The sequence below is a fragment of the Ambystoma mexicanum genome, chromosome 4q (assembly GCF_040938575.1).
Source record: "Ambystoma mexicanum isolate Mex_15411 chromosome 4q, UKY_AmexF1_1, whole genome shotgun sequence".
NCBI classification, from domain to species: Eukaryota; Metazoa; Chordata; class Amphibia; order Caudata; family Ambystomatidae; genus Ambystoma; species Ambystoma mexicanum.
This window is the reverse complement of record NC_090928.1, coordinates 14,764,793-14,791,234: the sequence shown is the minus strand read 5'-3', so window position 1 is coordinate 14,791,234 and position 26,442 is coordinate 14,764,793.

Genomic DNA, 26,442 nt, shown 5'->3' with positions numbered 1-26,442 from the left:
TTGGATACCACATCACATGTCATAGGAAGGATCTCAGGTTTGCTATTAGAAGCATTGAGATATCACATCTCATGCTATAGGAATGGTCTCAGGATTGGAATGAGAAGGAGTTGGATATTACATTCTTGCTATAGGATGGGTCTCAGGTTTGGAATGGGAAGGAGTTGGATATCACATATGCTATAGGAAGGGCCTCAGGTTTGGAACGGGAAGGAGTTGGATATCACATCTCATGCTTTAAGAAGGGTCTCAGTTTTGGTATTAGAAGCATTGAGATATCACATCTCATGCTATAGGAAGGGTCTCAGGTTTGGTATTACAAGCATTGTGATATTACATCTCATGCTATAGGAAGGGTCTCAGGATTGGATTGGGAAGGAGTCGGATATCAAAGCTCACGCTATAGGAAGGGTCTCAGGTTTGGAATGGGAAGGATTTGTATATCACATCTCTTGCTATAGGAAAGGCCTCAGGTTTGGTATGAGAAACATTGAGATATCACATCTCATGGTATAGGAAGGATCTCAGGATTGGAATAGGAAGGAGTTGGATATCACATCTCATGTTATAGGAAGGATATCAGGTTTGGTATTAGAAGCATTGAGATATCACATCTCATGCTATAGGAAGGGTCTCAGGATTGGAATGGGAAGGAGTTGGATATCACATCTCATGCTATACGAAGGGTCTCAGGTTTGGTAGAAGCATTGAGATATCACATCTCATGCTATAGGAAGGGTCTCAGGATTGGAATGGGAAGGAGAAGTATATGACACTCATGCCATAGGAAGGGTCTCAGGTTTGGTATAAGCATTGAGATATCACATCTCTGCTATCGGAAGGGTCTCGGGATTGGAATGGGAAGGAGTTGGATATCCCATCTCATGCTATAGGAAGGGTCTCAGGTTTGGTATTAGAAGCATTGAGATGTCACGTCTCATGCTATAGGAAGGGACTCAGGTGTGGTATTACAAGCATTGCGATATTACATCTCATGCTATAGGAAGGGTCTCAGGATTGGATTGGGAAGGAGTCGGATATCAAATCTCATGCTATAGGAAGGGTCTCAGGTTTGGAATGGGAAGGATTTGTATATCACATCTCTTGCTATAGGAAGGGCCTCAGGTTTGGTATGAGAAATATTGAGATATCACATCTCATGGTATAGGAAGGATCTCAGGATTGGAATGGGAAGGAGTTGGATATCCCATCTCATACTATTGGAAGGGTCTCAGGTTTGGTAGAAGCATTGCGATTTCACATCTCATGCTATAGGAAGGGTCTCAGGATTGGAATGGGAAGGAGTTGGATATCCTAGCTCATGTTATAGGAAGGGTCTCAGATTTGGTATTAGAAGCATTGAGATATCACATCTCATGTTATAGGAAGGGTCTCAGGATTGGAATGGGAAGGACTTGGATATCACATCTCATGCTATAGGGAGGGTCTCAGGTTTCATATTAGAAGCATTGAGATATCACATCTCATGCTATCGGAAGGGTCTCAGGATTGGAATGGGAAGGAGTTGGATATCACATCTCATGCTAAAGGAAGGGTCTCAGGCTTGGAAGGGGAAGGATTGGGATTTTACATCTCATGTTATAGGACGGGTCGCAGGTTTAGTATTAGAAGCATTGAGATATCACATCTCATGGTATAGGAAGGGTCTCAGGATTGGATTGGGAAGGAGTTGGATATCCCATCTCATGCTATAGGAAGGGTCTCAGGTTTGGTATTAGAAGCATTGAGATATCACATCTCATGCTATAGGAAGGGTCTCAGGTTTCGTATTAGAAGCATTGAGATATCAAGTCTCATGGTATAGGAAGGGTCTCAGAATTGGAATGGGAAGGAGTTAGATATCACATCTCAAGCTATAGGAAGGGTCTCAGGATTGGAATGGGAAGGAGTTTGATATCACATCTCATGCCATAGTATGGATCTCAGGTTTGGTAGAAGCATTGAGATATCACATCTCATGCTATCGGAAGGGTCTCAGGATTGGATATGGATGGAGTTGGATATCCCATCTCATGCTATAGGAAGGGTCTCAGGTTTGGAATGGGAAGAAATTGGATATCACATCTCATGTCATAGGAAGGATCTCAGGTTTGCTATTAGAAGCATTGAGATATCACATCTCATGCTATAGGAAGGGTCTCAGGATTGGAATGGGAAGGACTTGGATATCCCATCTCATGTTATTGGACGGGTCTCAGGTTTGGTATTAGAAGCATTGAGATATCACATCTCATGCTATAGGAAGGGTCTCAGGATTGGAATGGGAAGGACTTGGATATCCCATCTCATGTTATTGGACGGGTCTCAGGTATGGTATTAGAGGCATTGAGATATCACATCGCATGCTGTAGGAAGGGTCTCAGGTTTGGAACGGGAAGGAATTGGATATCACATCTCATGTCATAGGAAGGATCTCAGGTTTGCTATTAGAAGCATTGAGATATCACATCTCATGCTATAGGAATGGTCTCAGGATTGGAATGAGAAGGAGTTGGATATTACATTTTTGCTATAGGATGGGTCTCAGGTTTGGAATGGGAAGGAGTTGGATATCACATATGCTATAGGAAGGGCCTCAGGTTTGGAACGGGAAGGAGTTGGATATCACATCTCATGCTTTAAGAAGGGTCTCAGTTTTGGTATTAGAAGCATTGAGATATCACATCTCATGCTATAGGAAGGGTCTCAGGTTTGGTATTACAAGCATTGTGATATTACATCTCATGCTATAGGAAGGGTCTCAGGATTGGATTGGGAAGGAGTCGGATATCACAGCTCACGCTATAGGAAGGGTCTCAGGTTTGGAATGGGAAGGATTTGTATATCACATCTCTTGCTATAGGAAGGGCCTCAGGTTTGGTATTAGAAGCATTGGGATATCATATTTCATGGCATAGGAAGGATCTCAGGATTGGAATAGGAAGGAGTTGGATATCACATCTCATGTTATAGGGAGGATATCAGGTTTGGTATTAGAAGCATTGAGATATCACATCTCATGCTATAGGAAGGGTCTCAGGATTGGAATGGGAAGGAGTTGGATATCACATCTCATGCTATAGGAAGGGTCTCAGGTTTGGTAGAAGCATTGAGATATCATATCTCATGCTATAGGAAGGGTCTCAGGATTGGAATGGGAAGGAGAAGTATATGACATCTCATGCCATAGGAAGGGTCTCAGGTTTGGTATAAGCATTGAGATATCACATCTCTGCTATCGGAAGGGTCTCGGGATTGGAATGGGAAGGAGTTGGATATCCCATCTCATGCTATAGGAAGAGTCTCAGGTTTTGTATTAGAAGCATTGAGATGTCACGTCTCATGCTATAGTAAGGGTCTCAGGATTGGAATAGGAAGGAGTTGGATATCACATCTCATGCTATATGAAGGGACTCAGGTGTGGTATTAAAAGCATTGTGATATTACATCTCATGCTATAGGAAGGGTCTCAGGATTGGATTGGGAAGGAGTCGGATATCACATCTCATGCTATAGGAAGGGTCTCAGGTTTGGAATGGGAAGGAGTTGGATACACATCTCATGTTATAGGAAGGATCTCAGGTTTGGTATTAGAAGCATTGAGATATCACATATCATGCTATAGGAAGGGTCTCAGGATTGGAATGGGAAGGAGTTGGATATCACATCTCATGCTAAAGGAAAGGTCTCGGGTTTGGAAGGGGAAGGATTTGGATCTCACATATGTATTAGGATGGGTCTCAGGTTTGGTATTAGAAGCATTGAGATATCACATCTCATGGTATAGGAAGGGTCTCGGGATTGGAATGGGAAGGAGTTGAATAGCACATCTCAAGCTATCTCAGGATTGGAATGGGAAGGAGTTTGATATCACATCTCAAGCTATAGGAAGGGTCTCAGGTTTGAAATAGGAAGGAGTTGGATATCACATCTCATGTTATAGGAAGGAACTCAGGTTTGGTATTGGAAGCATTGAGATATCACATCTCATGCTATAGGAAGGGTCTCAGGATTGGAATGGGAAGGAGTTGGATATCACATCTCATGCTATAGGAAGGATCTCAGGTTTGGTATTAGAAGCATTGAGATATCACATCTCATGCTATCGGAAGGATCTCAGGTTTGGTATTAGAAGCATTGAGATATCACATCTCATGCTATCAGAAGAGTCTCAGGATTGGAATGGGAAGGATCGGATATCACATCTCATGCTAAAGGGAGGGTCTCAGGTTTGGAAGTGGATGGATTTGGATATCACATCTCATGTTTTAGGAAGGATCTCAGGTTTGGTATTAGAAGCATTGAGATATCACATCTCATGCTATTGGAAGGATCTCAGGTTTGGTATTAGAAGCATTGAGATATCACATCTCATGCTATCAGAAGGGTCTCAGGATTGGAATGGGAAGGAGTCGGATATCACATCTCATGCTAAAGGGAGGGTCTCAGGTTTGGAAGTGGAAGGATTTGGATATCACATCTCATGTTATAGGAAGGATCTCAGGTTTGGTATTAGAAGCATTGAGATATCACATTTCATGCTATCGGGAGGGTCTCAGGATTGGAATGGGAAGGAGTTGGATATCACATCTCATGCTAAAGGAAGGGTCTCAGTTTTGGTAGAAGCATTGAGATATCACATCTCATGCTATAGGAAGGGTATCAGGATTGGAATGGGAAGGAGTTGGATATCACATCTCATGCCATAGGAAGGGTCTCAGGTTTCATATAAGCATTGAGATATCACATCTCTGCTATCGGAAGGATCTCAGGATTGGAATGGGAAGGACTTAGCTATCACATCGCATGCTATAAGGAGGGTCTCAGTTTTGATATTAGAAGCATTGAGATATCACATCTCATGCTATCGGAAGGGTCTCAGGATTGGAATGGGAAGGAGCTGGATATCACATCTCATGCTAAAGGAAGGGTCTCAGTTTTGGAAGGGGAAGGATTTGGATATCACATCTCATGTTATAAGACGGGTCTCAGGTTTGGTATTAGAAGCATTGAGATATCACACCTCATGGTATAGGAAGGGTTTCCGGATTGGAATGGGGAGGAGTTGGATATCATATCTCATGCTATAGGAAGGGTCTCAGGTTTTGTATTAGAAGCATTGAGATATCACATCTCATGCTATAGAAAGTGTCTGAGGATTGGAATGGGAAGGAGTTGGATATCACATCTCATGCTATAGGAAGGGTCTCAGGTTTGGTAGAAGCATTGAGATATCACTTCTCATGCTATAGGAAGAGTCTCAGGATTGGAATGGGAAGGAGTTGGATATCACGTCTCATGTTATAGGAAAGGTCTCAGGTTTGGTAGTAGAAACATTGAGATATCAAATCTCATGCTATAGGAAGGGACGCAGGATTGGAATGGGACGGAGTTTATATCACATCTCATGCTATAGGAAGGATCCAGGTTTGGTATTAGAAGCATTGAGATATCACATCTCATGCTATACGAAGGGTCTCAGATTTGGAATGGGAAGGAGTTGGATATCCCATCTCATGTTATAGGAAGGGTCTCAGGATTGGAATTGGAAGGAGTTAGATATCACATCTCATGTTATACGAAGGGTCTCAGGATTGGAATGGGAAGGACTTGGATATCACATCTCATGCTATAGGAAGGCTCTCAGGTTTGGAAATGGAAGGAGTTGGATATCACATTTCATGTTAGAGGAAGGATCTCAGGTTTGGTATTAGAGGCATTGAGATATCACATCTCATGCTATTGGAAGGATCTCAGGATTGGAATGGGAAGGAGTTGGATATCACATCTCATGCTATAGGAAGGGTCCCAGGTTTGGAACTGGAAGGAGTTGGATATCACATCTCATGCTATAGGGAGGGTCTCAGGTTTGGAAGGTGATTTGGATATCACATCTCATGTGATAGGAAGGATCTCAGGTTTGGTATTAGAAGCATTGAGATATCACATCTCATGCTATCGGATGGGTCTCAGGATTGGAATGGGAAGGAGTTGGATATCACATCTCATGCTATAGGAAGGGTCTCATGTTTGGAACTGGAAGGAGTTGGATATCACATCTCATGTTATAGGAAGCGTCTCTGGTTTGGTATAAGCATTGAGATATCATATCTCTGCTATTGGAAGTGTCTCAGGATTGGAATGGGAAGGAGTTGGATATCACATCTCATGCTATAGGTAGGCTCTCAGGTTTGGAAAGGGAAGGAGTTGGATATCACATTTCATGTTAGAGGAAGGATCTCAGGTTTGGTATTAGAGGCATTGAGATATCACATCTCATGCTATAGGAAGGGTCTCAGGATTGGAATGGGAAGGAGTTGGATATCACATCTCATGCTATAGGAAGGGTCTCAGGTTTGGTATAAGCATTGAGATATCACATTGCATGCTGTAGGAAGGGTCTAAGGATTGGAATGGGAAGGACTTGTATATCACATCTCATGCTATAGGTAGGATCTCAGGTTTGGAAAGGGAAGGAGTTGGATATCACATTTCATGTTAGAGGAAGGATCTCAGGTTTGGTATTAGAGGCATTGAGATATCACATCTCATGCTATAGGAAGGGTCTCAGGATTGGAATGGGAAGGAGTTGGATATCACATCTCATGCTATAGGAAGGGTCTCAGGTTTGGTATAAGCATTGAGATGTCACATCTCATGCTATAGGAAGGGTCTCAGGATTGGAATGGGAAGGAGTTGGATATCACATCTCAAGCTATAGGAAGGGTCTCAGGATTGGAATGGGAAGGAGTTTGATATCACATCTCATGCCATAGTATGGGTCTCAGGTTTGGTAGAAGCATTGGGATATCACATCTCATGCTATCGGAAGGGTATCAGGATTGGATTTGGAAGGAGTTGGATATCCCATCTCATGCTATAGGAAGGGTCTCAGGTTGGAATGGGAAGAAGTTGGATATCACATCTCAAGCCATAGGAAGGGTCTCAGGTTTGGTATTAGAAGCATTGAGATATCAAGTCTCATGGTATAGGAAGGGTCTCAGAAATGGGATGGGAAGGAGTTGGGTATCATATCTCATGCCATAGGAAGGGTCTCAGGTTTGGTATTAGAACCATTGAGATATCACATCTCATGCTATAGGAAGGGTCTCAGGATTGGAATGGGAAGGAGTTGGATATCACATCTCATGCCATAGGAAGGGTCTCAGGTTTCGTATAAGCATTGAGATATCACATCTCTGCTATCGGAAGGAGCTCAGGATTGGAATGGGAAGGACTTAGATATCACATCTCATGCTATAAGGAGGGTCTCAGTTTTGATATTAGAAGAATTGAGATATCACATCTCATGCTATCGGAAGGGTCTCAGGATTGGAATGGGAAGGAGCTGGATATCACATCTCATGGTAATGGAAGGGTCTCAGGTTTGGAAGGGGAAGGATTTGGATATCACATTTCCTGTTATAGGTTGGGTCTCAGGTTTGGTATTAGAAGCATTGAGATATCACACCTCATGGTATAGGAAGGGTTTCAGGATTGGAATGGGGAGGAGTTGGATATCATATCTCATGCCATAGGAAGGGTCTCAGGTTTGGTATTAGAACCATTGAGATATCACATCTCATGCTATAGAAAGTGTCTGAGGATTGGAATGGGAAGGAGTTGGATATCACATCTCATGCTATAGGAAGGGTCTCAGGTTTGGTAGAAGCATTGAGATATCACATCCCATGCTATAGGAAGAGTCTCAGGATTGGAATGGGAAGGAGTTGGAAATCACATCTCATGTTATAGGAAAGGTCTCAGGTTTGGTAGTAGAAACATTGAGATATCAAATCTCATGCTATAGGAAGGGACGCAGGATTGGAATGGGACGGAGTTTTATATCACATCTCATGCTATATGAAGGATCCAGTTTTGGTATTAGAAGCATTGAGATATCACATCTCATGCTATAGGAAGAGTCTCAGGATTGGAATGGGAAGGAGTTGGATATCACATCTCATGCCATAGGAAGGGTCTCAGGTTTGGTATAAGCATTGAGATATCACATCTCTGCTATCGGAAGTGTCTCATGATTGTGATGGGAAGGAGTTGGATATCACATCTCATGCTATACGAAGGGTCTCAGATTACTCCTTCCCATTCCAATCCTGAGATCCTTCTGATAGCATGAGATGAGATATCTCAATGTTTCTAATACCAAACCTGAGACCCTTCCTATAGCATGAGATGGGATATCCAACTCCTTCCCAATCCAATCCTGAGACTCTTCCGATAGAATGAGATATGATATCTCAATGCTTCTAATACCAAACCACAGACCCGTCCTATAACTTGAGATGTGATATCCAAATCCTTCCCCTTCCAAACCTGAGACCCTTCCTTTAGCATGAGATGTGATATCCAACTCCTTTCCATTCCAATCCTGAGACCCTTCCTATAGCATGAGATGTGATATCCCAATGCTTCTACCAAACCTGAGACCCTTCCTATAGCATGAGATGTGATATCTAACTCCTTCCCATTCCAATCCTGAGACCCGTCCTATACCATGAGATGTTATATCTCAATGCTTCTAATACCAAACCTGAGACTGTCCTATAACATGAGATATGATATCTCAATGCTTCTAATAACAAACCTGAGACCCTTCCTATAACATGAGATGTGATATCCAACTCCTTCCCAATCCAATCCTGAGACCCTTCCGATAGGATGAGATATGATAACTCAATGCTTCTAATACCAAACGACAGACCCGTGCTATAACTTGAGATGTGATATCCAAATCCTTCCCCTTCCAAACCTGAGACCTTTCCTTTAGCATGATATGTGATATCCAACTCCTTCCCATTCCAATCCTGAGACCATTCCGATAGCATGAGATACGATATCCAACTCCTACCCATTCCAATCATGAGGCCCTTCCTATAGCATGAGATGTGATATCTCAATGCTTGTACCAAATCTGAGACCCTTCCTATAGCATGAAATGTGATATCCAACTTCTTCCCATCCAATCCTGAGACCCTTCCTATAGCATGAGATGTGATATCTAAATGCTATTAATACCAAACCTGAGACCCTCCCTATAGCATGATATGTGATATCCAACTCCTTCCCATTCCATTCCTGAGACCCTTCCGATAGCCTGAGATGTGATATCCAACTCCTTCCCATTCCAATCATGAGGCCCTTCCTATAGCATGAGATGTGATATCTCAATGCTTCTATCAAACCTGAGACCCTTCCTATAGCATGAGATGTGATATCCAACTCCTTCCCATTCCAATCCTGAGACCCTTCCTATAGCATGAGATGTGATATATCAATGCTCTTAATACCAAACCTGGGATCATTCCTATTGCGAGAGATGTGATATCCAAATGCTTCCCATTCCAAACCTGAGACCCTTCCTATAGGATGAGATGTGATATCCAACTCCTTCCCATTCCAATCCTGAGACCCTTCCTATAGCATGAGATGATATCCAACTCCTTCCCATTCCAATCCTGAGACCCTTCCTATAGCATGAGATGTGATATCTCAATGCTTCTACCAAACCTGAGATCCTTCCTATAGCATGAGATGTGAAATTCAACTCCTTCCCATTCCAATCCTGAGACCCTTCCGATAGGATGAGATTTATTATCTCACTCCTTCAAATACCAAACTTGAGTCCCTTCCTAAAGGATGAGATCTGTTATCTCGGTGCTTCTAATACCAAACCTGAGTCCCTTCCTATAACATGAGATGTGATATCCAACTCCTTCCCATTCCAATCTTTCAGGCCCTTCCAATAGCATGAGATGTGATATCTCAATGCTTCTACCAAACCTGAGACCCTTCCTATAGCATGAGATGTGATATCCAACTCCTTCCCATTCCAATCCTGAGACCCTTCCTATAGCATGAGATGTGATATCTCAATGCTCTTAATACCAAACCTGCGATCATTCCTATAACATGAGATGTGATATCCAACTCCTTCCCATTCCAATCCTGAGCCCTTTCCATGAGATGTGCTATCTCAATGCTTCTAATACCAAAGTTGGACCGTTCCTATAGCATGAGATGTGATATCCAACTCCTTCCCATTCCAATCCTGTGTCCCTTCATTTAGCATGAGAAGTGATATCTCAATGCTATTAATACCAAACCTGAGACCCTCCCTATAGCATGAGATGTGATATCCAACTCCTTCGAATTCCAACCTATGACCCTTCCTATAGCATGAGATGGGATATCCAACTCCTTCCCAATCCAATCCTGAGACCCTTCCTATAGCATGAGATGTGATATCCAACTCCTTCGAATTCCAACCTATGACCCTTCCTATAGCATGAGATGGGATATCCAACTCCTTCCCAATCCAATCCTGAGACCCTTCCGATAGCATGAGATGTGATATCTTAATGCTTCTACCAAACCTGAGACCTTCCTATTGCATGAGATGTGATATCAAACTCCTTCCCATTCCAATCCTGAAACCCTTCCTATAGCATGAGATGTGATATCCAACTCCTTCCCATTCCCATCCTGAGACCCTTCCTATACCATGAGATGTGATATCTCAATGCTTCTAATACCAAACCTGAGATTGTCCAATAACATGAGATGTGATATCTCAATCCTTCTAATAACAAACCTGAGACCCTTCCTATAACATGAGATGTGATGTCCAAGTCCTTCCCATTCCAATCCTGAGACCTTTCCTATAGCATGAGATGTGATATCCAACTCCTTCCCATTCCAATCCTGAGACCCATACTATACCATGAGATATATCTCAATGCTTCTAATACCAAACCACAGACCCGTCCTATAACTTGAGATGTGATATCCAAATCCTTCCCCTTCCAAACCTGAGACCTTTCCTTTAACATGAGATGTGATATCCAACTCCTTCCCATTCCAATCATGAGACCCTTCCTATAGCATGAGATGTGATATCCCAATGCTTCTAAAAACCTGAGACCTTTCCGATAGCATGAGATGTGATATCTAACTCCTTCCCATTCCAATCATGAGGCCCTTCCTATAGCATGAGATGTGATATCTCAATGCTTCTACCAAATCTGAGACCCTTCCTATAGCATGAAATGTGATATCCAACTCCTTCCCATCCAATCCTGAGACCCTTCCTATAGCATGAGATGTGATGTCTAAATGCTGTTAATACCAAACCTGAGACCCTCCCTATAGCATGAGATGTGATATCCAACTCCTTCCCATTCCAATCCTGAGACCCTTCCGATAGCCTGAGATGTGATATCCAACTCCTTCCCATTCCAATCATGAGACCCTTCCGATAGCATGAGATGTGATATCCAACTCCTTCCAATTCCAACCTGTGACCCTTCCTATAGCATGAGATGGGATATCCAACTCCTTCCCAATGCAATCCTGAGACCCTTCCGATAGCATGAGATGTGATATCTTAATGCTTCTACCAAACATGAGACCTTCCTATGGCATGAGATGTGATATCAAACTCCTTCCCATTCCAATCCTGAGACCCTTCCTATAGCATGAGATGTGATATCCAACTCCTTCCCATTCCAATCCTGAGACCTGTCCTATACCATGAGGTGTGATATCTCAATGCTTCTAATACCAAACCTGAGACTGTCCTATAACATGAGATGTGATATCTCAATGCTTCTAATAACCAACCTGAGACCCTTCCTATAACGAGATGTGATATCCAAATCCTTGCCAATCCAATCCTGAGACCCTTCCGATAGCATGAGATATGATATCTCAATGCTTCGAATACCAAACCACAGACCCGTCCTATAACTTGAGATGTGATATCCAAATCCTTCCCCTTCCAAACCTGAGACCCTTCCTTTAGCATGAGATGTGATATCCAACTCCTTTCCATTCCAATCCTGAGACCGTTCCTATAGCATGAGATGTGATATCCCAATGCTTCTACCAAAAATGAGACCCTTCCTATAGCATGAGATGTGATATCTAACTCCTTCCCATTCAAATCCTGAGACCCGTCCTATACCATGAGATGTTATATCTCAATGCTTCTAATACCAAACCTGAGACTGTCCTATAACATGAGATGTGATGTCCAATTCCTTCCCATTCCAATCCTGAGACCCTTTCTATAACATGAGGTGTGATATCCAACTCCTTCCCAATCCAATCCTGAGACCCTTCCGATTGCATGAGATATGATATCTCAATGCTTCTAATACCAAACCACAGACCCGTCCTATAACTTGAGATGTGATATCCAAATCCTTCCCCTTCCAAACCTGAGACCTTTCCGATAGCATGAAATGTGATATCCAACTCCTTCCCATCCAATCCTGAGACCCTTCCTATAGCATGAGATGTGATATCTAAATGCTATTAATACCAAACCTGAGACCGTCCCTATAGCATGAGATGTGATATCCAACTCCTTCCCATTCCAATCCTGAGACCCTTCCGATAGCCTAAGATGTGATATCCAACTCCTTTCCATTCCAATCATGAGGCCCTTCCTATAGCATGAGATGCGATATCTCAATGCTTCTACCAAACCTGAGACCCTTCCTATAGGATGAGATGTGATATCCAACTCCTTGCCATTCCAATCCTGAGACCCTTCCTATAGCATGAGATGATATCCAACTCCTTCCCATTCCAATCCTGAGACCCTTCCTATAGCATGAGATGAGATATCTCAATGCTTCTACCAAACCTGAGATCCTTCCTATAGCATGAGATGTGATATTCAACTCCTTCCCATTCCAATCCTGAGACCCTTCCGATAGGATGATATTTATTATCTCACTCCTTCAAATACCAAACTTGAGTCCCTTCCTAAAGGATGAGATCTGATATCTCAGTGCTTCTAATACCAAACCTGAGTCCCTTCCTATAACATGTGATGTGATATCCAACTCCTTCCCATTCCAATCATGAGGCCCTTCCTATAGCATGAGATGTGATATCTCAATGCTTCTACCAAACCTGAGACCCTTCCTATAACATGAGATGTGATATCCAACTCCTTCCCGATCCAATCCTGAGACACTTCCTATAGCATGAGATGTGATATCTCAATGCTCTTAATACCAAACCTCCGATCATTCCTATAACATGAGATGTGATATCCAACTTCTTCCTATTCCAATCCTGCGTCTCTTCATATAGCATGAGATTTGATATCTCAGTGCTTCTAATACCAAACATGAGACTGTCCTATAACATGAGATATGATATCTCAATGCTTCTAATACAAAACCACAGACCTGCCTATAACTTGAGATGTGATATCCAATTCCTTCCCCTTCCAAACCTGAGACCCTTCCTATAACATGAGATGTGATATACAAGTCCTTCCCATTCCAATCCTGAGACCCTTCCTATAACATGAGATGTGATATCCAACTCCTTATCAATCCAATCCTGAGACCCTTCCCATAGCATGAGATATGATATCTCAATGCTTCTAATACCAAACCACAGACCCGTCCTATAACTTGAGATGTGATATCTAACTCCTTCTCATTCCAATCCTGAGACCCTTCCGATAGCATGAGATGTGATATCCATCTCCTTCCAATTCCAACCTGTGACCCTTCCTATAGCATGAGATGGGATATCCAACTCCTTCCCAATGCAATCCTGAGACCCTTCCGATAGCATGAGATGTGATATCTTAATGCTTCTACCAAACATGAGACCTTCCTATGGCATGAGATGTGATATCAAACTCCTTCCCATTCCAATCCTGAGACACTTCCTATAGCATGAGATGTGATATCCAACTCCTTCCCATTCCAATCCTGAGACCTGTCCTATACCATGAGGTGTGATATCTCAATGCTTCTAATACCAAACCTGAGACTGTCCTATAACATGAGATGTGATATCTCAATGCTTCTAATAACCAACCTGAGACCCTTCCTATAACGAGATGTGATATCCAAATCCTTCCCAATCCAATCCTGAGACCCTTCCGATAGCATGAGATATGATATCTCAATGCTTCAAATACCAAACCACAGACCCGTCCTATAACTTGAGATGTGATATCCAAATCCTTCCCCTTCCAAACCTGAGACCCTTCCTTTAGCATGAGATGTGATATCCAACTCCTTTCCATTCCAATCCTGAGACCGTTCCTATAGCATGAGATGTGATATCCCAATGCTTCTACCAAAAATGAGACCCTTCCTATAGCATGAGATGTGATATCTAACTCCTTCCCATTCAAATCCTGAGACCCGTCCTATACCATGAGATGTTATATCTCAATGCTTCTAATACCAAACCTGAGACTGTCCTATAACATGAGATGTGATATCTCAATGCTTCTAATAACAAACCTGAGACCCTTCCTATAACATGAGATGTGATGTCCAATTCCTTCCCATTCCAATCCTGAGACCCTTCCTATAACATGAGGTGTGATATCCAACTCCTTCCCAATCCAATCCTGAGACCCTTCCGATTGCATGAGATATGATATCTCAATGCTTCTAATACCAAACCACAGACCCGTCCTATAACTTGAGATGTGATATCCAAATCCTTCCCCTTCCAAACCTGAGACCTTTCCGATAGCATGAAATGTGATATCCAACTCCTTCCCATCCAATCCTGAGACCCTTCCTATAGCATGAGATGTGATATCTAAATGCTATTAATACCAAACCTGAGACCCTCCCTATAGCATGAGATGTGATATCCAACTCCTTCCCATTCCAATCCTGAGACCCTTCCGATAGCCTAAGATGTGATATCCAACTCCTTTCCATTCCAATCATGAGGCCCTTCCTATAGCATGAGATGCGATATCTCAATGCTTCTACCAAACCTGAGACCCTTCCTATAGGATGAGATGTGATATCCAACTCCTTGCCATTCCAATCCTGAGACCCTTCCTATAGCATGAGATGATATCCAACTCCTTCCCATTCCAATCCTGAGACCCTTCCTATAGCATGAGATGTGATATCTCAATGCTTCTACCAAACCTGAGACCCTTTCTATAACATGAGATGTGATATCCAACTCCTTCCCATTCCAACCTGAGATCCTTCCTATAGCATGAGATGGGATATCCAACTCCTTCCAAATCCAATCCTGATACCCTTCCGATAGCATGGGATGTGATATCCCAATGCTTCTACCAAACCTGAGACCCATACTATGGCATGAGATGTGATATCAAACTCCTTTCCATTCCAATCCTGAGACCCTTCCTATAGCTTGAGATGTGATATCCAACTCCTTCCCATTCCAATCCTGAGACCCTTCCTATAGCATGAGATGTGATATCTCAATGCTTATACCAAACCTGAGACCCTTCCTATAGCATGAGATGGGATATCCAACTCCTTCCCATTCCAATCCTGAGACCCTTCCTATAGCATGAGATGTGATATCTCAATGCCTCTAATACCAAACCTGAGATCCTTCCTCTAACATTAAATGTGATATCCAAGTCCTTCCCATTCCAATCCTTAGACCCTTCCTACAGCATGCGATGTGATATCTCAATGATTCTAATACCAAACCTGAGACCCGTCCTATAACATGAGATGGGATATCCAACTCCTTCCCATTCCAATCCTGAGACACTTCCGATAGCAGAGATATGATATCTCAATGCTTATACCAAACCTGAGAAGCTTCCTATAACATGAGATGTGATATCCAACTCCTTCCAGTTCCAAACCTGAGACCCTTCCTATAGCATGAGATGTGATATCCAACTCCTTCCCATTCCAATCCTGAGACCCATACTATACCATGAGATATATCTCAATGCTTCTAATACCAAACCTGAGATCCTTCCTACAACATGAGATGTGATATCCAAATCCCCTTAAAAACCTGAGACCCTCCCTATAGCATGAGATGTGATATCCAACTCCTTCCAGTTCCAAACCTGAGACCCTTCCTATAGCATGAGATGTGATATCCAACTCCTTCCCATTCCAATCCTGAGACCCTTCCGATAGAATGAGATGTGATATCTCAATGCCTCAAATACCAAACCTGAGATCCTTCCTCTAACATGAAATGTGATATCCAACTCCTTCCCTTTGCAAACCTGAGAGCCTTCCTATAGCATGAGATGTGATATCCAACTCCTTCCCATTCCAATCCTGAGACCCGTCCTATACCATGAGATGTGATATCTCAATGCTTCTAATACCAAACCTGAGACTGTCCTATAACATGAGATGTGATATCTCAATCCTTCTAATAAGAAACCTGGGACTGTCCTATAGCATGAGATGTGATATCCAACTCCTTCCCATTCCAATCCTGAGACCTGTCCTATACCATGAGGTGTGATATCTCAATGCTTTTAATACCAAACCTGAGACTGTCCTATAACATGAGATGTGATATCTCAATGCTTCTAATAACCAACCTGAGACCCTTCCTATAACGAGATGTGATATCCAAATCCTTCCCAATCCAATCCTGAGACCCTTCCGATAGCATGAGATATGATATCTCAATGCTTCGAATACCAAACCACAGACCCGTCCTATAACATGAGATGTGATATCCAAATTCTTCCCCTTCCAAACCTGAGACCCTTCCTTTAGCATGAGATGTGATATCCAACTCCTTTCCATTCCAATCCTGAGACCCTTCCTATAGCATGAGATGTGATATCCCAATGCTTCTACCAAACCTGAGACCCTTCCTATAGCATGAGATGTGATATCTAACTCCTTCCCATTCAAATCCTGAGACCCGTCCTATACCATGAGATGTTATATCTCAATGCTTCTAATACCAAACCTGAGACTGTCCTATAACATGAGATGTGATATCTCAATGCTTCTAATAACAAACCTGAGACCCTTCCTATAACATGAGATGTGATGTCCAATTCCTTCCCATTCCAATCCTGAGACCCTTCCTATAACATGAGGTGTGATATCCAACTCCTTCCCAATCCAATCCTGAGACCCTTGCGATTGCATGAGATATGATATCTCAATGCTTCTAATACCAAACCACAGACCCGTCCTATAACTTGAGATGTGATATCCAAATCCTTCCCCTTCCAAACCTGAGACCTTTCCTTTAGCATGAGATGTGATATCCAACTCCTTCCCATTCCAATCATGAGACCCTTCCTATAGCATGAGATGTGATGTCCCAATGCTTCTACCAAACCTGAGACCTTTCCGATAGCATGAAATGTGATATCCAACTCCTTCCCATCCAATCCTGAGACCCTTCCTATAGCATGAGATGTGATATCTAAATGCTATTAATACCAAACCTGAGACCCTCCCTATAGCATGAGATGTGATATCCAACTCCTTCCCATTCCAATCCTGAGACGCTTCCGATAGCCTGAGATGTGATATCCAACTCCTTTCCATTCCAATCATGAGGCCCTTCCTATAGCATGAGATGTGATATCTCAATGCTTCTACCAAACCTGAGACACTTCCTATAGGATGAGATGTGATATCCAACTCCTTGCCATTCCAATCCTGAGACCCTTCCTATAGCATGAGATGATATCCAACTCCTTCCCATTCCAATCCTGAGACCCTTCCTATAGCTTGAGATGTGATATCCCACTCCTTCCCATTCCAATCCTGAGACCCTTCCTATAGCATGAGATGTGATATCTCAATGCTTATACCAAACCTGAGACCCTTCCTATAGCATGAGATGGGATATCCAACTCCTTCCCATTCCAATCCTGAGACCCTTCCGATTGCATGAGATATGATATCTCAATGCTTCTAATACCAAACCACAGACCCGTCCTATAACTTGAGATGTGATATCCAAATCCTTCCCCTTCCAAACCTGAGACCTTTCCGATAGCATGAAATGTGATATCCAACTTCTTCCCATCCAATCCTGAGACCCTTCCTATAGCATGAGATGGGATATCCAACTCCTTCCCATTCCAATCCTGAGACCCTTCCTATAGCATGAGATGTGATATCTCAATGCCTCTAATACCAAACCTGAGATCCTTCCTCTAACATGAAATGTGATATCCAAGTCCTTCCCATTCCAATCCTTAGACCCTTCCTACAGCATGCGATGTGATATCTCAATGATTCTAATACCAAACCTGAGACCCGTCCTATAACATGAGATGGGATATCCAACTCCTTCCCATTCCAATCCTGAGACACTTCCGATAGCAGAGATATGATATCTCAATGCTTATACCAAACCTGAGAAGCTTCCTATAACATGAGATGTGATATCCAACTCCTTCCAGTTCCAAACCTGAGACCCTTCCTATAGCATGAGATGTGATATCCAACTCCTTCCCATTCCAATCCTGAGACCAATACTATACCATGAGATATATCTCAATGCTTCTAATACCAAACCTGAGATCCTTCCTACAACATGAGATGTGATATCCAAATCCCCTTAAAAACCTGAGACCCTCCCTATAGCATGAGATGTGATATCCAACTCCTTCCAGTTCCAAACCTGAGACCCTTCCTATAGCATGAGATGTGATATCCAACTCCTTCCCATTCCAATCCTGAGACCCTTCCGATAGAATGAGATGTGATATCTCAATGCCTCAAATACCAAACCTGAGATCCTTCCTCTAACATGAAATGTGATATCCAACTCATTCCCTTTGCAAACCTGAGAGCCTTCCTATAGCATGAGATGTGATATCCAACTCCTTCCCATTCCAATCCTGAGACCCGTCCTATACCATGAGATGTGATATCTCAATGCTTCTAATACCAAACCTGAGACTGTCCTATAACATGAGATGTGATATCTCAATCCTTCTAATAAGAAACCTGGGACTGTCCTATAGCATGAGATGTGATATCCAACTCCTTCCCATTCCAATCCTGAGACCTGTCCTATACCATGAGGTGTGATATCTCAATGCTTCTAATACCAATCCTGAGACTGTCCTATAACATGAGATGTGATATCTCAATGCTTCTAATAACCAACCTGAGACCCTTCCTATAACGAGATGTGATATCCAAATCCTTCCCAATCCAATCCTGAGACCCTTCCGATAGCATGAGATATGATATCTCAATGCTTCGAATACCAAACCACAGACCCGTCCTATAACATGAGATGTGATATCCAAATCCTTCCCCTTCCAAACCTGAGACCCTTCCTTTAGCATGAGATGTGATATCCAACTCCTTTCCATTCCAATCCTGAGACCCTTCCTATAGCATGAGATGTGATATCCCAATGCTTCTACCAAACCTGAGACCCTTCCTATAGCATGAGATGTGATATCTAACTCCTTCCCATTCAAATCCTGAGACCCGTCCTATACCATGAGATGTTATATCTCAATGCTTCTAATACCAAACCTGAGACTGTCCTATAACATGAGATGTGATATCTCAATGCTTCTAATAACAAACCTGAGACCCTTCCTATAACATGAGATGTGATGTCCAATTCCTTCCCATTCCAATCCTGAGACCCTTCCTATAACATGAGGTGTGATATCCAACTCCTTCCCAATCCAATCCTGAGACCCTTCCGATTGCATGAGATATGATATCTCAATGCTTCTAATACCAAACCACAGACCCGTCCTATAACTTGAGATGTGATATCCAAATCCTTCCCCTTCCAAACCTGAGACCTTTCCTTTAGCATGAGATGTGATATCCAACTCCTTCCCATTCCAATCATGAGACCCTTCCTATAGCATGAGATGTGATGTCCCAATGCTTCTACCAAACCTGAGACCTTTCCGATAGCATGAAATGTGATATCCAACTCCTTCCCATCCAATCCTGAGACCCTTCCTATAGCATGAGATGTGATATCTAAATGCTATTAATACCAAACCTGAGACCCTCCCTATAGCATGAGATGTGATATCCAACTCCTTCCCATTCCAATCCTGAGACCCTTCCGATAGCCTGAGATGTGATATCCAACTCCTTTCCAATCCAATCATGAGGCCCTTCCTATAGCATGAGATGTGATATCTCAATGCTTCTACCAAACCTGAGACACTTCCTATAGGATGAGATGTGATATCCAACTCCTTGCCATTCCAATCCTGAGACCCTTCCTATAGCATGAGATGATATCCAACTCCTTCCCATTCCAATCCTGAGACCCTTCCTATAGCATGAGATGTGATATCTCAATGCTTCTACCAAACCTGAGACCCTTTCTATAACATGAGATGTGATATCCAACTCCTTCCCATTCCAACCTGAGACCCTTCCTATAGCATGAGATGGGATATCCAACTCCTTCCAAATCCAATCCTGATACCCTTCCGATAGCATGAGATGTGATATCCCAATGCTTCTACCAAACCTGAGACCCATACTATGGCATGAGATGTGATATCAAACTCCTTTCCATTCCAATCCTGAGACCCTTCCTATAGCTTGAGATGTGATATCCCACTCCTTCCCATTCCAATCCTGAGACCCATCCTATAGCATGAGATGTGATATGTCAATGCTTATACCAAACCTGAGACCCTTTCTATAGCATGAGATGGGATATCCAACTCCTTCCCATTCCAATCCTGAGACCCTTCCTATAGCATGAGATGTGATATCTCAATGCCTCTAATACCAAACCTGAGATCCTTCCTCTAACATGAAATGTGATATCCAAGTCCTTCCCATTCCAATCCTTAGACCCTTCCTACAGCATGCGATGTGATATCTCAATGATTCTAATACCAAACCTGAGACCCGTCCTATAACATGAGATGGGATATCCAACTCCTTCCCATTCCAATCCTGAGACACTTCCGATAGCATGAGATGTGATATCCAACTCCTTCCCATTCCAATCCTGAGACCCATACTATACCATGAGATATATCTCAATGCTTCTAATACCAAACCTGAGATCCTTCCTACAACATGAGATGTGATATCCAAATCCCCTTAAAAACCTGAGACCCTCCCTATAGCATGAGATGTGATATCCAACTCCTTCCAGTTCCAAACCTGAGACCCTTCCTATAGCATGAGATGTGATATCCAACTCCTTCCCGTTCCAATCCTGAGACCCTTCCGATAGAATGAGATGTGATATCTCAATGCCTCAAATACCAAACCTGAGATCCTTCCTCTAACATGAAATGTGATATCAAACTCCTTCCCTTTGCAAACCTGAGAGCCTTCCTATAGCATGAGATGTGATATCCAACTCCTTCCCATTCCAATCCTGAGACCAGTCCTATACCATGAGATGTGATATCTCAATGCTTCTAATACCAACCCTGAGACTGTCCTATAACATGAGATGTGATATCTCAATCCTTCTAATAAGAAACCTGAGACCCTTCCTATAACATGAGATGTGATGTCCAAGTCCTTCCCATTCCAATCCTGAGACCCTTCCTATAGCATGAGATGTGATATCCAACTCCTTCCCATTCCAATCCTGAGACCCATACTATACCATGAGATATATCTCAATGCTTCTAATACCAAACCACAGACCCGTCCTATAACTTGAGATGTGATATCCAAATCCTTCCCCTTCCAAACCTGAGACCTTTCCTTTGCCATGTGATGTGATATCCAACTCCTTCCCATTCCAATCCTGAGACCCTTCCTATAGCATGAGACGTGATATCCCAATACTTCTACCAAACCTGAGACCTTTCCGATGGCATGAGATGTGATATCCAACTCCTTCCCATTCCAATCATGAGGCCCTTCCTATAGCATGAAATGTGAGATCTCAATGCTTCTACCAAATCTGAGACCCTTCCTATAGCATGAAATGTGATATCCAACTTATTCCCATCCAATCCTGAGACCCTTCCTATAGCATGAGAAGTGATATCTCAATGCTATTAATACCAAACCTGAGACCCTCCCTATAGCATGAGATGTGATATCCAACTCCTTCCCATTCCAATCCTGAGACCCTTCCGATAGCATGAGATGTGATATCCAACTCCTTCGAATTCCAACCTGTGACCCTTCCTATAGCATGAGATGGGATATCCAACTCCTTCCCAATCCAATCCTGAGACCCTTCCGATAGCATGAGATGTGATATCTTAATGCTTCTACCAAACCTGAGACCTTCCTATGGCATGAGATGTGATATCAAACTCCTTCCCATTCCAATCCTGAGACCCTTCCTATAGCATGAGATGTGATATCCAACTCCTTCCCATTCCAATCCTGAGACCCGTCCTATACCATGAGATGTGATATCTCAATGCTTCTAATACCAAACCTGAGACTGTCCTATAACATGAGATATCTCAATCCTTCTAATAACAAACCTGAGACCCTTCCTATAACATGAGATGTGATGTCCAAGTCCTTCCCATTCCAATCCTGAGACCCTTCCTATAGCATGAGATGTGATATCCAACTCCTTCCCATTCCAATCCTGAGACCCATACTATACCATGAGATATATCTCAATGCTTCTAATACCGAACCACAGACCCGTCCTATAACTTGAGATGTGATATCCAAATCCTTCCCCTTCCAAACCTGAGACTTTTCCTTTAGCATGAGATGTGATATCCAACTCCTTCCGATTCCAATCATGAGACCCTTCCTATAGCATGAGATGTGATATCCCAATGCTTCTACCAAACCTGAGACCTTTCCGATAGCATGAGATGTGATATCTAACTCCTTCCCATTCCAATCATGAGGCCCTTCCTATAGCATGAGATGTGATATCTCAATGCTTCTACCAAATCTGAGACCCTTCCTATAGCATGAAATGTGATATCCATCTCCTTCCCATCCAATCCTGAGACCCTTCCTATAGCATGAGATGTGATATCTAAATGTTGTTAATACCAAACCTGAGACCCTCCCTATAGCATGAGATGTGATATCCAACTCCTTCCCATTCCAATCCTGAGACCCTTCCGATAGCCTGAGATGTGATATCCAACTCCTTCCCATTCCAATCATGAGGCCCTTCCTATAGCATGAGATGTGATATCTCAATGCTTCTACCAAACCTGAGACCCTTCCTATAGGATGAGATGTGATATCCAACTCCTTGCCATTCCAATCCTGAGACCCTTCCTATAGCATGAGATGATATCCAAGTCCTTCCCATTCCAATCCTGAGACCCTTCCTATAGCATGAGATGTGATATCCAACTCCTTCCCATTCCAATCCTGAGACCCATACTATACCATGAGATATATCTCAATGCTTCTAATACCAAACCACAGACCCGTCCTATAACTTGAGATGTGATATCCAAATCCTTCCCCTTCCAAACCTGAGACCTTTCCTTTGCCATGTGATGTGATATCCAAATCCTTCCCATTCCAATCCTGAGACCCTTCCTATAGCATGAGATGTGATATCCCAATACTTCTACCAAACCTGAGACCTTTCCGATGGCATGAGATGTGATATCCAACTCCTTCCCATTCCAATCATGAGGCCCTTCCTATAGCATGAGATATGATATCTCAATGCTTCTACCAAATCTGAGACCCTTCCTATAGCATGAAATGTGATATCCAACTTATTCCCATCCAATCCTGAGACCCTTCCTATAGCATGAGAAGTTATATCTCAATGCTATTAATACCAAACCTGAGACCCTCCCTATAGCATGAGATGTGATATCCAACTCCTTCCCATTCCAATCCTGAGACCCTTCCGATAGCATGAGATGTGATATCCAACTCCTTCGAATTCCAACCTGTGACCCTTCCTATAGCATGAGATAGGATATCCAACTCCTTCCCAATCCAATCCTGAGACCCTTCCGATAGCATGAGATGTGATATCTTAATGCTTCTACCAAACCTGAGACCTTCCTATGGCATGAGATGTGATATCAAACTCCTTCCCATTCCAATCCTGAGACCCTTCCTATAGCATGAGATGTGATATCCAACTCCTTCCCATTCCAATCCTGAGACCCGTCCTATACCATGAGATGTGATATCTCAATGCTTCTAATACCAAATCTGAGACTGTCCTATAACATGAGATGTGATATCTCAATCCTTCTAATAACAAACCTGAGACCCTTCCTATAACATGAGATGTGATGTCCAAGTCCTTCCCATTCCAATCCTGAGACCCTTCCTATAGCATGAGATGTGATATCCAACTCCTTCCCATTCCAATCCTGAGACCCATACTATACCATGAGATATATCTCAATGCTTCTAATACCAAACCACAGACCCGTCCTATAACTTGAGATGTGATATCCAAATCCTTCCCCTTCCAAACCTGAGACCTTTCCTTTAGCATGAGATGTGATATCCAACTCCTTCCGATTCCAATCATGAGACCCTTCCTATAGCATGAGATGTGATATCCCAATGCTTCTACCAAACCTGAGACCTTTCCGATAGCATGAGATGTGATATCTAACTCCTTCCCATTCCAATCATGAGGCCCTTCCTATAGCATGAGATGTGATATCTCAATGCTTCTACCAAATCTGAGACCCTTCCTATAGCATGAAATGTGATATCCAACTCCTTCCCATCCAATCCTGAGACCCTTCCTATAGCATGAGATGTGATATCTAAATGCTGTTAATACCAAACCTGAGACCCTCCCTATAGCATGAGATGTGATATCCAACTCCTTCCCATTCCAATCCTGAGACCCTTCCGATAGCCTGAGATGTGATATCCAACTCCTTCCCATTCCAATCATGAGGCCCTTCCTATAGCATGAGATGTGATATCTCAATGCTTCTACCAAACCTGAGACCCTTCCTATAGGATGAGATGTGATATCCAACTCCTTGCCATTCCAATCCTGAGACCCTTCCTATAGCATGAGATGATATCCAACTCCTTCCGATTCCAATCCTGAGACCCTTCCTATAGCATGAAATGTGATATCCCAATGCTTCTACCAAATCTTTGTTTTTGCTATGTCACCCCGAGTGGGACGGGTATGCCCAGACGTGGGTCCCTGCCTGCTGGGCCTAGAGACCCAAGCTACTCCTCACTGATGAGCCCCAACAAGGGCGAAACATGTTTGGGGATGCTTGTGGTCTCGTGCAGAAGGGATGTGGCCTAGCAGTTCGGGCTGGACTGCCCCTTTTGGGGTGGGGCCAAGCCTGATTTGCATATGGTCTTTCCCTTCTGTAATGGCTTGGCAGGCGAAGAACGGTGGTCTGGAGGGTTGCCCAGAGCATTGCCAGTGGTTAAGATTAAGTCTAAACCTTCCAGCCATCACCTCTTTGTTTTTGCTATGTCACCCCGAGTGGGACGGGTATGCCCAGACGTGGGTCCCGTGCCTGCTGGGCCTAGAGACCCAAGCTACTCCTCACTGATGAGCCCCAACAAGGGCGAAACATGTTTGGGGATGCTTGTGGTCTCGTGCAGAAGGGATGTGGCCTAGCAGTTCGGGCTGGACTGCCCCTTTTGGGGTGGGGCCAAGCCTGATTTGCATATGGTCTTTCCCTTCTGTAATGGCTTGGCAGGCGAAGAACGGTGGTCTGGAGGGTTGCCCAGAGCATTGCCAGTTGTTAAGATTAAGTCTAAACCTTCCAGCCATCACCTCTTTGTTTTTGCTATGTCACCCCGAGTGGGACGGGTATGCCCAGACGTGGGTCCCGTGCCTGCTGGGCCTAGAGACCCAAGCTACTCCTCACTGATGAGCCCCAACAAGGGCGAAACATGTTTGGGGATGCTTGTGGTCTCGTGCAGAAGGGATGTGGCCTAGCAGTTCGGGCTGGACTGCCCCTTTTGGGGTGGGGCCAAGCCTGATTTGCATATGGTCTTTCCCTTCTGTAATGGCTTGGCAGGCGAAGAACGGTGATCTGGAGGGTTGCCCAGAGCATTGCCAGTGGTTAAGATTAAGTCTAAACCTTCCAGCCATCACCTCTTTGTTTTTGCTATGTCACCCCGAGTGGGACGGGTATGCCCAGACGTGGGTCCCGTGCCTGCTGGGCCTAGAGACCCAAGCTACTCCTCACTGATGAGCCCCAACAAGGGCGAAACATGTTTGGGGATGCTTGTGGTCTCGTGCAGAAGGGATGTGGCCTAGCAGTTCGGGCTGGACTGCCCCTTTTGGGGTGGGGCCAAGCCTGATTTGCATATGGTCTTTCCCTTCTGTAATGGCTTGGCAGGCGAAGAACGGTGGTCTGGAGGGTTGCCCAGAGCATTGCCAGTGGTTAAGATTAAGTCTAAACCTTCCAGCCATCACCTCTTTGTTTTTGCTATGTCACCCCGAGTGGGACGGGTATGCCCAGACGTGGGTCCCGTGCCTGCTGGGCCTAGAGACCCAAGCTACTCCTCACTGATGAGCCCCAACAAGGGCGAAACATGTTTGGGGATGCTTGTGGTCTCGTGCAGAAGGGATGTGGCCTAGCAGTTCGGGCTGGACTGCCCCTTTTGGGGTGGGGCCAAGCCTGATTTGCATATGGTCTTTCCCTTCTGTAATGGCTTGGCAGGCGAAGAACGGTGGTCTGGAGGGTTGCCCAGAGCATTGCCAGTGGTTAAGATTAAGTCTAAACCTTCCAGCCATCACCTCTTTGTTTTTGCTATG